Genomic DNA, 14853 nt, shown 5'->3' on the forward strand with positions numbered 1-14853 from the left:
AGAGATAGATAGATAGATAGGAGACAGACAGACAGACAGATAGATAGATAGATAGATAGATAGATAGATAGGAGATAGATAGATAGATAGATAGATAGATAGATAGATAGATAGACAGACAGGACTTAGGACAGGACTCTGTGGTTGGGTTCGGTCCGGTAACCCTTCTGCACTTGCACATATGCACATGTATGTAAATTTACACGTAATACTCGGGCACATTTGTGTGTTGCCTAATCACTGAAACCGCACGGATGTAGCAGAGCTCAGTTAACTCTTTACCTCCCACTATATAATTGTTGTGATGTTTCGATGTCTTGTGCCAGGAGACAAACTCAGCACTGCTACACGAGCAACCTAGAAGTCAATGGTGTACGGTTAAAATGTTATCCATGAACTACGCCTCAGCTGGCTCAGGGTATAAAGATGCCTTGTACCAGCATGGAAATTTTGTGATATTTTCCGTCATGAAACCGCTTTATCCTTGTCTGACTCCTGTATGACCCTGCGGAGTGTCAGGCCCCCCATTATGCGCTATTCCTAGGGTTGTGCTGTACGAGGAGCGTGTGTCAGTGATCTAGCACAGCAGGGCATTGTGTAAACCTACAGGAACAGCACAGGAAGATTCAGAGCCAGACAGGCTGGCTTACAGGGAACACGTAAAGCGAAGGAAACTGCACAAACAGCTAGCCAGACACACAGACACATCACACCGCGAGCAGCGCCCCAGCAGGAGGAAGCCCAGGATCTGCACAGCTCTGCTTGCTTATGGTAGGGGGTAAATCTGGAGACCCGGAAAGAAGACGGGACACTCTGGAGAAGCGCTGTGTGTATACTGACTACTGGCTGAGTGAGAAAAAAGATCCAAACACAACACGGGGTTGTCAATCACAGGTAAGTTCACTTAAAGGGGTAGTCCATATAAACCCGGGCTTTAGGCTAGAGCTACACGGTGGCTTAAAATCGCGAATGCTGCGACGGTCACAGATAAATGCAACTTTATATCACGTGTCATATCACTTCCCTAGGCATCGACTACAATTGCTATCTTAATAACCTTTGCAGAAATTTTCCATACCGTCCTGATTTTTTTGTTGCAAATTTCCATCTTTAAAATATTTTTCTAGAGGCAATATGGTGGCTCGGTGGTTAGCACTGCAGCTTTGAAGCGCTGACGTCCTGGGTTTGAATCCCGCCACGAACAACATCTGTCAGGAGTTTGTTTGTATGTTGACGCTGAATCCGCCTCAAAATTGTTGTAGGCAACAAAGGGTAGTGTCCAGATATTACATGTTAGTCCGTAAAATATGGAGAATTTTATTGGTCCAGCACCATTATGGTTAAAATCCTATCTCTTCATATACTGTGGCTGCATCGATGAAAATCATCCTATGTATGCTGTCACTTATAGTCCTACAAGCGTCCATACACGGTTACCATATGCTGGACTGTTGACAACCTATAGGAATATATCCTGGAATTTCTGTATAGATTTACCTTAGGCTAAGGTCCCACGTTGCGAAAAAGTTAAAAAATATTGCAATAAAAAACAGCATTGTTGTGATTTTTTTTCCGCCAGCCTTTCATTGAGCTATTGCTGCATTTGCTTCTACGTTTGTTTCTTACGCTATTAAATCTGTAGGGAGAACGCTCGCGATTCTATAGCTAAAAAAGGTGTTGGAAACTCAACTTTTCTGCAGCTTTTTCTTCCCGTAACTTGTGTATGAGATGAACTAAAATCACATCAAAACACTGCGGCCTTTTTCTACATAAACTGAATTTTTTTCCTATGGAATTTTCTTTGCAGTGCTGTTTTTGGTGTTTTTCAGGTCTTTTCAGGCCTATAAAGCTGGGTTTTCGAAAACATTCACATTTTTGAAAATATCAGCATGTCAGTTATGCCTTCGGAAACGCCGGTGTTTTACATATAGGCATATCTCCCAACTTTTGAAGAAGTTAAAGAGGGACGAAGAGCGCGCCATGGCAAATTTAGCTCTACCCACTTTTGTGTTGACTCCACCCATTCTCATTCATTTTTCATGTGCCCCCATACAGTATACTCCTCCTACAGTCACCCATAAATTATATGTCCCCCCCATCTCTGCCCCTAGAATCATGTTGCCCCATCTCTGCCCCCAGTTTCATGTCCCACCATCTCTGCCCCCAGATTCATGTCCCCACATCTCTACCCCCAGATTCATGTCCCCCCATCTCTGCCCCCAGATTCATGTCCCCACATCTCTGCCCCCAGATTCATGTCCCCACATCTCTGCCCCCAGATTCATGTCCCCCCATCTCTGCCCCCGGATTCATGTCCCCCCATCTCTGCCCCCAGATTCATGTCCCCATCTCTGCCCCCAGATTCATGTCCCCATCTCTGCCCCCAGTTTCATGTCCTCTCCATCTCTGCCCCCAGATTCATGTCCCCACATCTCTGCCCCCAGATTCATGTCCCCCCATTTCTTCCCCCGGATTAATGTCCCCCCATCTCTGCCCCTGGATTCATGTCCCCCCCATCTCTGCCCCCAGAATCATGTCCCACCATCTCTGCCCCCAGTTTCATGTCCTCTCCATCTCTGCCCCCAGATTCATGTCCCCACATCTCTGCCCCCAGATTCATGTCCCCCCATTTCTGCCCCCGGATTCATGTCCCCCCATCTCTGCCCCTGGATTTATGTCTCCCCATCTCTGCCCCCAGAATCATGTCCCCCATCTCTTCCCTCAGATTCATGTCCCCCCCATCTCTCCCCCGGTTTCATGTCCCCCCATCTCTGCCCCCAGATTCATGTCCCCCATCTCTGCCCCCAGAATCATGTCCCACCATCTCTGCCCCCAGTTTCATGTCCTCTCCATCTCTGCCCCCAGATTCATGTCCCCACATCTCTGCCCCCAGATTCATGTCCCCCCATTTCTGCCCCCGGATTCATGTCCCCCCATCTCTGCCCCTGGATTTATGTCCCCCCATCTCTGCCCCCAGAATCATGTCCCCCATCTCTTCCCTCAGATTCATGTCCCCCCCATCTCTCCCCCGGTTTCATGTCCCCCCATCTCTGCCCCCAGATTCATGTCCCCCATCTCTGCCCCCAGAATCATGTCCCCCATCTCTTCCCTCAGATTCATGTCCCCCCCATCTCTCCCCCGGTTTCATGTCCCCCCATCTCTGCCACCAGAATCATGTCCCCCCCCATCTCTGCCCTTAGAATCATGTTTCATGGGCCCCCTTCATTATGTTCCACCTCAATGTTTAACACAAAAAAAACACTTATACTCCCCATCCAACGCTCCCCCGCCGCTCTCTCTGCAGTCTCACTAACACAGTTGTAGTCGCGATGTCACGTCATCACATTGCGCCTACACATCCACTAACCGGAGCGCCGCGGTAAAGCAAAGAGCTGAGCTGTGACAGCTCCTTGCTTTAGTCGCATATGTATGTATCCTCTGGACGCAGGTCTGAGTTGAAACCGGGACATACCTCCCGCCGACCGGGTTCGCGTGACAGGACACCAAAATCGTGAATGTCCCGCGGAAATCGGGACAGTTGGGAGGTATGATATAGGTATAATAGGGGCGGAAAGTCCGCAGAGGAAAACTCTGCAGAAGAAATGCGATGCTACGTGAGGCCGGAGCCTAACAGATATAACACTGACGTCAATCCATTTCACATCTGTTAAAAAGCCTCCCATTGATTTCAATGTGTTCCGCGCGGCAAACGGAACCCATTGAAGTCAATGGGAGTCTTTTTATCAGTGCTGATTCTGCCGCAAGTTATTGTGGCAGAATCAGCGCCACTTTACTCCGTGTGAATGCCCCCTTGGGGTCAAACGCCCCCTTATTGTATTACATTCCATACATTGATTTGCATGTAAGGGCTCGTTCACACGGGGCAAGAGGGTGTGGATTTTGACGCCGAATCCACCTCATAATCCGCCCCCTCACAATGGAAGTCTATGTAGACCGCTAGCTTCCTTTTTTCCGTGAGCGGTATGTTCCTGCTTATGGAAAATAGAAGCGAGCTGCCCTTTCTTCAGGCGGATTCCGCAGTTGATTCAGCCCCCGCGTCCGCCTCACGACAGCACCCTCCGGACTAGGCCCATTCATTAGGGTCCTACTCCGGAGCAGAAAGCCGCGACAGTCGTGGCAGGCGCATTTTGGTCCTATTCTGAAATCAGGACCAAAATACGCCATCCCTAGCCCCGTGTGAACTAGTCCTATGACGTTTGGTTACATAAGTCAAGTCAGGCTACGGCCCCACGTTGCGGAGACGCAGCTTTTTTTTGTTGCAGATTTTGCTGCGATTTTATGAACCAAAGCCAGGATTGGATTGAGCAGAAGGGAGAAGTATAAGAGCGTCCTATATATTTTTCATTCCATTTTAGACAACTGGATTTGGCTCAAAAAACTGCAACTAAAAAAGTTGTGTTTCCGCAACGTGGGGCCTGAGCCATAAGATATTGATAGCAAGAGGTGTAAAGTGAAGCTTCTGGGCCCCAATGTAAAATCTGATATTGGCTCCTACCTATCCTGTTCCATTTAGACTAGTGGTCTATTTTATGTATCAGACCTTTGGGACCTCCTCAGGGTCCAGGGCCCAATTGCTACTGCTACCTCTGCACCCACTATAGCTACATCCCCCTATCTTAAGGATAGGTCATCAATATCAAATTATTGGGATCTGACATCTACCACCTCCATCGATTTTCTGTTCTTAGCAGCTGATACACAGAGAATGGAGCAGGAAGCAGATACCGCCGTTCTCTGTGTAGTGGCAGAATTGAGTCACTACATCTTAGTTCCTATTAAAATCAATAGAGGTTGATCTGCAATACCTGGTCTGACCACTACACAGAGAACAGCGCTGTCTGCTTCCATCTCCATTCTCTATGTCTTGTCAGGGTGTCATATGTGAGATGGCCACCAATCTGGTATTGATGACCTATCCTTGGGTATATGTTTGGCCCAGAAACCCCTATAAGAATACACCTCCTGTGTTATGGATGCATCGGGCCCTTACAAGAAGTTCAAAGTCTCACTGCAGAGATCTGAGCTGTGAGGGCACAATAGGAAATAATCATGAGTACATTGTGAATGTGCATATGTAATGATCGGCGCGTATAACACAGGACGCCTTTGTATTTTCTGCCTTTGAAGCCAAATTGTCTTTTGAAGCCTTCAGTGAATTGCAAATTGATTTAACCCTACGTTTGCTGAGACCTCTCGTATTGTTTATACGTTTTATTCCCAATTCAACCTTCTACAGCAGTCCAATAGTCCAGTATTGTTTTCTAATAGTAACATATGGAGTCCGTACTTTCCAGGCGTTCTCATTATACCCTCGAATGTTCTGATTTTTACTATGTATCTCCCAATTTTGTTGATTTGGGCAATATGGCACCACATTTCTTTGGTATATGCTACCAAAAATCCAAGTACTCTATAGCTTAAACCTGGCCATATTGGTCTGTCCTGCTTTGCTTCTCTGGTCTCTTCCTGGCACTGAGGGCAGTGACTGTGTGTGACATGTGGGGGGCTCTGCAATGGGTTCTCATACACATTTGTGGGGGGGGGATAGGTGCATTACATCTGATTACACCCGCTAGTGCCTTTATTACACCCGCTAGTTCCTGTATTACACCCACTAATGCCTGTATTACACCTGTCAGTACCTGTATTACACCTGTCAGTGCCTGTATTACACCTGCCAGTGCCTGTATTACACCTGCCAGTGCCTGTATTACACCTGTTAGTGTCTGTCTTACACCTTCTAGTGCCTGTATTACAACTGCCAGTGCCTGTATTACACCTGTTAGTGCCTGTATTACACCCGCTAGTTCCTGTATTACACCCGCTAGTGCCTGTATTACACCTGCCAGTGCCTGTATTACACCTGTTAGTGTCTGTCTTACACCTTCTAGTGCCTGTATTACAACTGCCAGTGCCTGTATTACACCTGTTAGTGCCTGTATTACACCTGTTAGTGCCTGTATTACACCCGCTAGTGCCTGTATTACACCTGTTAGTGTCTGTCTTACACCTTCTAGTGCCTGTATTACAACTGCCAGTGCCTGTATTACACCCGCTAGTGCCTGTATTACACCTGTTAGTGCCTGTATTACACCTGCCAGTGCCTGTATTACACCTGCCAATGCCTGTATTACACCTGCAAGTGCCTGTATTACACCTTCTAGTGCCTGTATTACAACTGCCAGTGCCTGTATTACACCTTCTAGTGCCTGTATTACACCTGCCAGTGCCTGTATTACACCCGCTAGTGCCTGTATTACACCTGCAAGTGCCTGTATTACACCTGCCAGTGCCTGTATTACACCTGACAGTGCCTGTATTAAACCTGCCAGTGCCTGTATTACACCTGCCAGTGCCTGTATTAAACCTGCTAGTGCCTGTATTACACCTTCTAGTGCCTGCATTACATCTTCTAGTGTCAGTATTACACCTGCCAGTGCCTGTATTACAGCTGCTAGTGCCTGTATTACAACTGCCAGTGCCTGTATTACACCTGTCAGTGCCTGTATTACACCTTCCAGTGCCTGTATTACACCTGTCAGTGCCTGTATTACACCTTCCAGTGCCTGTATTACACCTGTCAGTGCCTGTATTACACCTGTTAGTGCCTGTATTACACCTTCTAGTGTCTGTATTACACCTGCCAGTGCCTGTATTACACCGTCTAGTGCCTATATTACACCCGCTAGTGCCTGTATTACACCCGCTAGTGCCTTTATTACACCCGCTAGTGCCTGTATTACACCCGTTAGTGCCTGTATTAAACCCGCTAGTGCCTGTATTACACCTTTTAGTGTCTGTATTACACCCGTTAGTGCCTGTATTACACCTTTTAGTGTCTGTATTACACCTGTTAGTGCCTGTATTACACCTGCCAGTGCCTTTATTACACCCGCTAGTGCCTGTATTAAACCCGCTAGTGCCTGTATTACACCTGCTAGTGCCTCTATTACACCCGCTAGTGCCTGTATTACACCCGTTAGTGCCTGTATTACACCTTTTAGTGTCTGTATTACACCTGTTAGTGCCTGTATTACACCTGCCAGTGCCTTTATTACACCCGCTAGTGCCTGTATTACACCCGTTAGTGCCTGTATTACACCCGTTAGTGCCTGTATTACACCTTTTAGTGTCTGTATTACACCTGTTAGTGCCTGTATTACACCTGCCAGTGCCTTTATTACACCCGCTAGTGCCTGTATTACACCCGTTAGTGCCTGTATTACACCCGTTAGTGCCTGTATTACACCTTTTAGTGTCTGTATTACACCTGTTAGTGCCTGTATTACACCTGCCAGTGCCTGTATTATGACTACTAATGCCTAGAACTTCCCAAAGTTCTACTAAAACAGATTTACACCCAGTTCAATTATTCAAGGTATGTGGAAAACAATGCTGAAAATTAAGAATTCTTTCACAAATAGAAGCGTTTGTAGTTTATTTTTATCAAGTGAATGAAGAAAAGAGAAATGTAAATTCCATCAATATTTGGCGTGACCTTTACCTTTTGGAGGAGTCCTGGAAGTGATAATATGGCCCTCAGAGATATAGCCCTGATCTCAACATCATTCAGTCTGTCTGGGATGACATGGAGAGACAGACGGATTGGAGCAAGCAACATCCACAGAAGATCTGAGCTTAGTTCCCCAAGATGGCCGGAACAACCTCCCTGCCGAGTTCCTTCAAAGACTATCTGCAAGTACCGAGAAGAACTGATGGAAGGCAAAGGGCAAAGATCACAGCAATCATTGGATTTACATTTCTATTTTTTTATTCTCTATTCATGAAGGGCGATGTAAAGCCGCTATCTGTCTGGCCATGATGTCTGTATACTGCACAGTGACTGAACTTTTAACGTTTTTCCTGTTCTGGTGGAATGTAAGATTGAACTCACACTGGAGCTCTAGAGATCTGTTCTCACGTCCGCTATTATTTACCTAAAGCAGGAAGGGAAAGAGGTGTCTAGACAAGGAAGGAGAGGGAAATTTTCCAAGCATTCCCTAAAAGCTTACCCAAAATCTCATCCACCGTCAGCGCTCTAAAAGTTATCTTCAAAATGTCTAATTGAGACAAACCTATGTAAGGGCCCACAATGCGGAAACGCAGCTATGTTTGTGGCAGATTTTGCTGCTTTATTTTTTAACCACTTCAGTACCATATTTTGTATGGTGTTGTGGGGGGGGGGGGCTATAACCTTTAATAACGGCGTTTTATTGGCTTTTATTTCTTAAATTATTTTATGTACTTTTTAAAAAACTTTTCTATTAATTTTTTAAATAATTTTTTTCTTCAGATTATATCCCCATAAGGTCATAAGAGACCTTTGGGAACATCTGATCACTTTTTTTTGTATTGAAGACTGATTTCCCCTGTAACTATGGCAGGTACATTAATTCCCAGTTGCAGGAGGAGTACAGCCTCCTGCACGCTACTATACATGCACACAGTATTATGCCCCATAGTGACCCCTGCACACAGTATTATGCACCATAGTGGCCCCTGCACACAGTATTATGCTCCATAGTGGCCCCTGCACACAGTATTATGCCCCATAGTGGCCCCTGAACACAGTATTATCCCCCATAGTGGCCCCTGCACACAGTATTATCCCCCATAGTGGCTCCTGCACACAGTATTATGTCCCATAGTGGCCCCTGCACACAGTATTATGTCCCATAGTGACCCCTGCACACAGTATTATGCTCCATAGTGGCCCCTGCACACAGTATTATGCCCCATAGTGGTCCCTGCACACAGTATTATCCCCCATAGTGACCCCTGCACACAGTATTATGCCCCATAGTGGCCCCTGCACACAGTATTATGCCCCATAGTGGCCCCTGCACACAGTATTATGCTCCAGAGTGGCCCCTGCACACAGTATTATGCCCCATAGTGGCCCCTGCACACAGTATTATGCTCCATAGTGGCCCCTGCACACAGTATTATGCTCCATAGTGGCCCCTGCACACAGTATTATGCCCCATAGTGGCTCCTGCACACGGTATTATGTCCCATAGTGGCCCCTGCACACAGTATTATATCCCATAGTGGCCCTTGCACACAGTATTATACCCCATAGTGGTCCCTGCACACAGTATTATGCCCCATAGTGGCCCCTGCACACAGTATTATGCCCCATAGTGGCCCCTGCACACAGTATTATGCCCCATAGTGGCCCCTGCACACAGTATTATGCCCCATAGTGGCCCCTGCACACGGTATTATGCCCCATAGTGGCCCCTGCGCACAGTATTATGCCCAATAGTGTCCCCTGCACACAGTATTATCCCCCATAGTGGCCCCTGCACACAGTATTATGCTCCATAGTGGCCCCTGCACACACTATTATGCCCCATAGTGGCTCCTGCACACGGTATTATGACCCATAGTGGCCAGTGCACACAGTATTATGCTCCATAGTGGCCCCTGCACACAGTATAATGCCCCATAGTGGCCCCTGCACACAGTATGATGCCCCATATTGGTTCCTGCACACAGTATTATGCCCCACTGTGGACACCCATGAACAATTATTATACTCTTTTCAGACCCCAGAGTATAATAATTGGAGACTGAGAGGGGATACCAACATAAAAAACACTGTTACTTACCTCTCCCTGGCTCTGCTGCACTCCTCGGTGGTGTCGGCCATCTTCATTGAAATCTGGGACGTAATAGAAGTAGGCCGAAACCTGTCTGGAGCCCGGAGAGGTAAGTAACAGTGTTTTTTATGTTCTCTTACCTCTCCCGGGCCTCCGATCATTACACTCAGGGGTCTGAAAAGACCCCCAAGAATAATAATAGTTTTTGTGGGGCCCACACTGTCACTTACCGATCCCAGTCCCAGCCGGTAACGGCCTATTAAGAAAAAAAAAGACGCAGCGGTAGCGGCTGTCGCCGGGCCCCTAATGTCCCGGGCCCTGTGGCAGCTGCTACCCCTGCTACCCCGGTAGTTAAACCCTGCCACAAACAACATGCAATGTGTACTGCAGCTCCCGGTCACATTAGAGCACATAACCTCTTATACCATGGCAGATGGCACTCCCATAGTACCTCGTACCCTACTCAATGCTGCATCTGTACAGGTTTACAAATATATCTTTGTTTGCAAATTTTAGGCCAGGAAAAATATATCATTACTTTATGCAGAGTGTTTTTTTATAGTGTGATGGAAAATGTTCGTGTTTGCTTTTAGCTGCTTGCACAACATTGCTTTTTATGGTTTTAGAGGCGACATAGTTTTCTTAGCATTATATTTTTGTTTTCAGGAAGTGGGGGAAGGTGAAGGGGAGGAATGCAAGCAAGAAGTACGCATGAACAGATACGCGTAGACTGTGTCTATAGGGAGGGTATAGTATATGCTTCATACAAGCTAGTGGGATCAAATGTATATAATATAGACACAGAAAATGCAAAAATATATATATCCTGTCTCTTCCTACCTTCATCTCCTTTGCTCAGTCATATTTTGTCTCACGTTATAATGAAAACTATCAGCACTCAGCCTTGTCCTTCTTCCTCCTCAATGTCTTGGTAAGGTAGCGTTCACACGACCGTGTACGAGCCGACGGCCATGATTAAACAATGCGGGCGCCACACAGATGACATCCATACACCGCTCAAGCACTGGTCGCTCTTCCATGGTCCCATTCTTTGAGGCCATCGAGCACGGTTGCAAAACCGGACAGGAAAAGGACCTGTACTGAATTTTGCTGCATGGACTCTCGGCCCACACACATAGAGATGAATGAGTCAGTGTGGAATCTGGGAAAAACCTGTATAGTATACTGAAATAGCACCACATTGGTGAAAAAGAGGAATTCGCTCCTGGCAACAACTATGCTTGCAATCCAATCCATCCAATAGGTGGCACCAGAAGCAAATTCCTATTTTTCACCAATGAGGTCTTATAAGTTAAGATAAGATAGTAAGATAAGATCCTTTAATAGTCCCACAGTGGGGAAATGTCAGTATGTTACAGCAGCATAGTAATACAGATACAGGATAATACACAGTAATATATTACAGACGTAGAAGAGAAGATATACTAGATATACTAGGAGTCCATAGCAGCTAAGGAACAGAAGAAGGAAGACTTCAGGACCATTATTTGTACTCCTTGCCCAGAATTCTTAGCAGGTTATGCATTGTCTAATAAGTCCTTGTTCCAGTCTCTCTCCAATGAGAAAATTACCCAGCGGGCATAACTTGAGGGGGTGCAGAGGGTGTAGTCGGAGGGCCAGGAACCTTAGAGGGGCCATAAGCACTGGCATCAGTATTGAGATTTCAGCTTTCAATTAGAGATGAGCGAGTACTGTTCGGATCAGCCGATCCGAACAGCACGCACCATAGAAATGAATGGATGCATCTGGTACTTCCGCTTTGACGGCGGCCAGCCGCTTAACCCCCCGCGTGCCGGCTACGTCCATTCATTTCTATGTGAGCGTGCTGTTCGGATCGACTGATCCGAAAAGTACTCGCTCATCTCTACTTTCAAACCAAGGAGACTCACAGATTACCCTAACCACTCTAAGGTTGATTAAACTCCTTAGCGCCCGTAACCTTCACTAACAAGAATTCAGGGTCAGGGGATAATCATACACATTAGGGAGAGTGTGTGCCTACATAGGCGTACGGAGACTTACAAGTCATTCCTGCTCCGCTAGGAATTCTGGGTAAAAAAATATGCAAATCTATTCTTCAGGATGTAATTAGGAGAACAGTGCCTCTGTATGCCGCCCTCTAGAGGCAGCATCCTTAACATCATGCATGACTCAGTGAATAAGCCTACTGAACAATTCACTGTAGGGATGCTGAAGAACGCTAGGACATTGTATGTATCATCCCACCGTTTTTCAGTATAGCGCCACCTACAGGAGGCAGCATAGGGCGAGCATTACAGGAGTGTGGACAGGTGAGTAAAAAGTATTGCACTAACACAATAAGTAGCACCCAAAAAGGATCGCCTTCACTGAATTAGATCATCAAAAATTTTAACCTGGAAAACCCCTTTAAATTGCCCCAGATTTCTAACGCCTAAGAACCGTTGCGCGGTTGGACCTCATAGTCAGGCTCAGTACCCCACTCGTCCTATCCTTATAATCTGCTACTTCTCTATAATACGGTATATTTCATGCTTTATAATAAACCTGCTACACATGACTTCACCCTTACAAAATCCTATTCTCTGCAGCCGAGCTGAAAACAATTCTTCCATACCCGCTGTTCTTAAAATAATTGCAATTCCGACATAGAAGTCATTTCCAGCGCTGAGCACCATTCTTCCCGGGGCTGAGGCAGCGCACATGCGGTTTTTTTTTCCGTCAGCATTCGTCTGTGTTCTGGAACAATGCGTGCTGGCTCTTTTGCTGGCAGCGGTTCATGGTGTCAGCCTAGTTCATAGACGGGATTTGCATAAGCCTGTAGGTTTCTCACCTGTGTCATTAACAATGTTATGTCTAATCCCGTCTGGCCCTCGAGACCTGATGCTCAGCAATAACCGAATGTCTGATTATAATCACCCGCTCCTTGTGATAGCGGCTCATTTCTTTCCACAATATATGACGCTATGTCTAAATTATATAACCGCAAAAACTGTCCGTCAGCATCTGTATAAGTCCCTAGAATTTAGGTTTATAACAGGGGTGTGAAGGTACTGGAAAGAGATCTTAAGTCTACCGTGCGCCAAGGGGCATCTAAAGTGACCTTCACAGTTTAGTAGCATTTAGTAACACCGCACTGTATAGCGGTAATATATATCCGCACCATATGGCACTGTTATGTAAGTACACTATGGGAGTATGATGTGGGCATGTATTGGTGGAATTATCGTATTGCATTCCATTTTGTCGAAGGCGAAAAGAAGAAAAAGGGTTGCGTAGGTTACCTTGCTACGAGGCTACTGCTTTAGCATGTGTACTTAGGTACCGAGTCTTCAGGCTCTAGGACAGTGGTTCTCAATCTGCGGTACATATACCCCAGGGGGTACTTTCCAAGGTTCCCAGGGGTGAGAATACTGTTTCGCCACCTGCTCAGTAATGATGAAGAACTACGTATGGCCATAAGCACCGTCCATACGTACTCTGGAGAATCTGCCTGCCTTAGCAAGTTGTCCCAGGAGTTTAGAAGTCCAGTGGGGGCACCCCTTACTACTGATGGAGGGGCTCATTCATGTTTTGGGGAGAGAGCAGGGAGCTCGATTTGTTACTTACCTCTCCTTTTCTGCTGTGGGTGACAAGTATTGACCATGGAGTAGAGCGGTGAGTAACTAATTCGGCTCATGGCTCCCTGGAAACCACCGTGTGGGGGGGACACTGAGGGGGCTATTATACTATATATGGGGGCACTAACAGTGACCATATACCATATGCGGGGACACTAACAGGGGCCATATACCATATGTGGGGACACTAACAGGGACCATACACCATATGTGGGGACAGTAACAGGGACCATACACCATATGTGGGGACACTAACAGGGACCATACACCATATGTGGGGACACTAACAGGGACCATACACCATATGTGGGGACACTAACAGGGACCATACACCATATGTGGGGACACTAACAGGGACCATACACCATATGTGGGGACACTAACAGGGACCATACACCATATGTGGGGACACTAACAGGGACCATACACCATATGTGGGGACACTAACAGGGACCATACACCATATGTGGGGACACTAACAGGGACCATATACCATATGCGGGGACACTAACAGGGACCTTATACTTTATGTGGGGCACTGAGTGGCGGCCCATGGGTGGCCACCATGTATCTAATGTGCAGGCTAGATACTGCTGGTGATTATACTGTATTCTTAGTACCCAAATCTCCATATGACTTAATTAAAGTTATTTTTTCCCCAAATATAAAAATTAATGCTCAGAAATGTAAGTTGAAGCTCCTGGGCCCTACTGCAAAATCTGTAACAGGGCCCCCAATATACTAGAGGTATTTATAGAGAACCTCATCTGATCGGCGCCGTCACCCTGAGCATTTTGGTGTTTTGTTTATCCAGATCCATTCAGTTATTCCAAAGATATAAGCCCTTTTAGACTTGATTCAAATTAGGGTATATTAGCCACGTGGGTGGTAACTGGAAAACACACACAGTGTTACTGCCCACTTGTCTAGTATACTCTAATTCGCATCAACACTAAAAGGGCTTATATCTTTGGAATAACTGAACGGATTTGGAGAAATAAAACACCAAAATACTCAGAGTGACAGCACCGATCAGATGATGGATGTCATTGTTGTCTCCTTATAACCTATGGCTACTCCCAGGTTAATGGGCTTGATCTTGAGACGGACCATCACCAATGCGTACATGGGTGGGAGTCTGACCCCGGGACACATTTCTGGGACTCATCCAAGTCTCATACCCATCTGAAACACCAATGCCTCTTTAGATCTGTGCTGTAGTGACACAGTGCCAGAATTTTTCAATTACGGAAAACTACGTGAAGATATTCGTAGCTTCAGAGGACTCCGAAGGATGACGGTGAATTTCCCTTTACTAGTTTATCTATAACATGATAAAAACACCGACGCACATACACAGAGAACATTATAGAAAAATAAATGATGTCATGACAGATCAATGGGCAGAAAAATAGAACAGTGATGATTATCTGGCGTCCGTGCGCTTCACTTCCATAAGAGGACAAACCCACTGTAGCTGTCATATAGGCGGCCGTATCCTCAGAGCTGTAACATAACATGCTCCTGCCGCCGTGCTGTCGGTGGTGTCGGCACTCTCTGTTGTTGTAGGTTCCCTACTGGAGTCCTACTAACACTATATTTACTGG

At 46.2% G+C, this 14853-nt stretch overlaps 1 protein-coding gene across 3 annotated transcripts in view; it reads left to right on the forward strand.

The window, feature by feature from the left end:
* NIM1K (NIM1 serine/threonine protein kinase) overlaps positions 1-14853 on the forward strand; it is a 74098-nt gene that overhangs the window by 21121 nt on the left and 38124 nt on the right. Inside the window, exon 1 of one of the 3 annotated variants that reach the window (XM_075269071.1) lies at positions 822-894. The exons of the other annotated variants lie outside the window; for them this stretch is intronic. The gene's annotated coding sequence lies outside the window, so the exon portion shown is untranslated. Of the gene's footprint in view, positions 1-821; positions 895-14853 lie in introns of those variants that run through there. 3 annotated transcript variants of the gene reach the window in all.

This window comes from Leptodactylus fuscus, chromosome 1, assembly GCF_031893055.1.
Source record: "Leptodactylus fuscus isolate aLepFus1 chromosome 1, aLepFus1.hap2, whole genome shotgun sequence".
NCBI classification, from domain to species: domain Eukaryota; kingdom Metazoa; phylum Chordata; class Amphibia; order Anura; family Leptodactylidae; genus Leptodactylus; species Leptodactylus fuscus.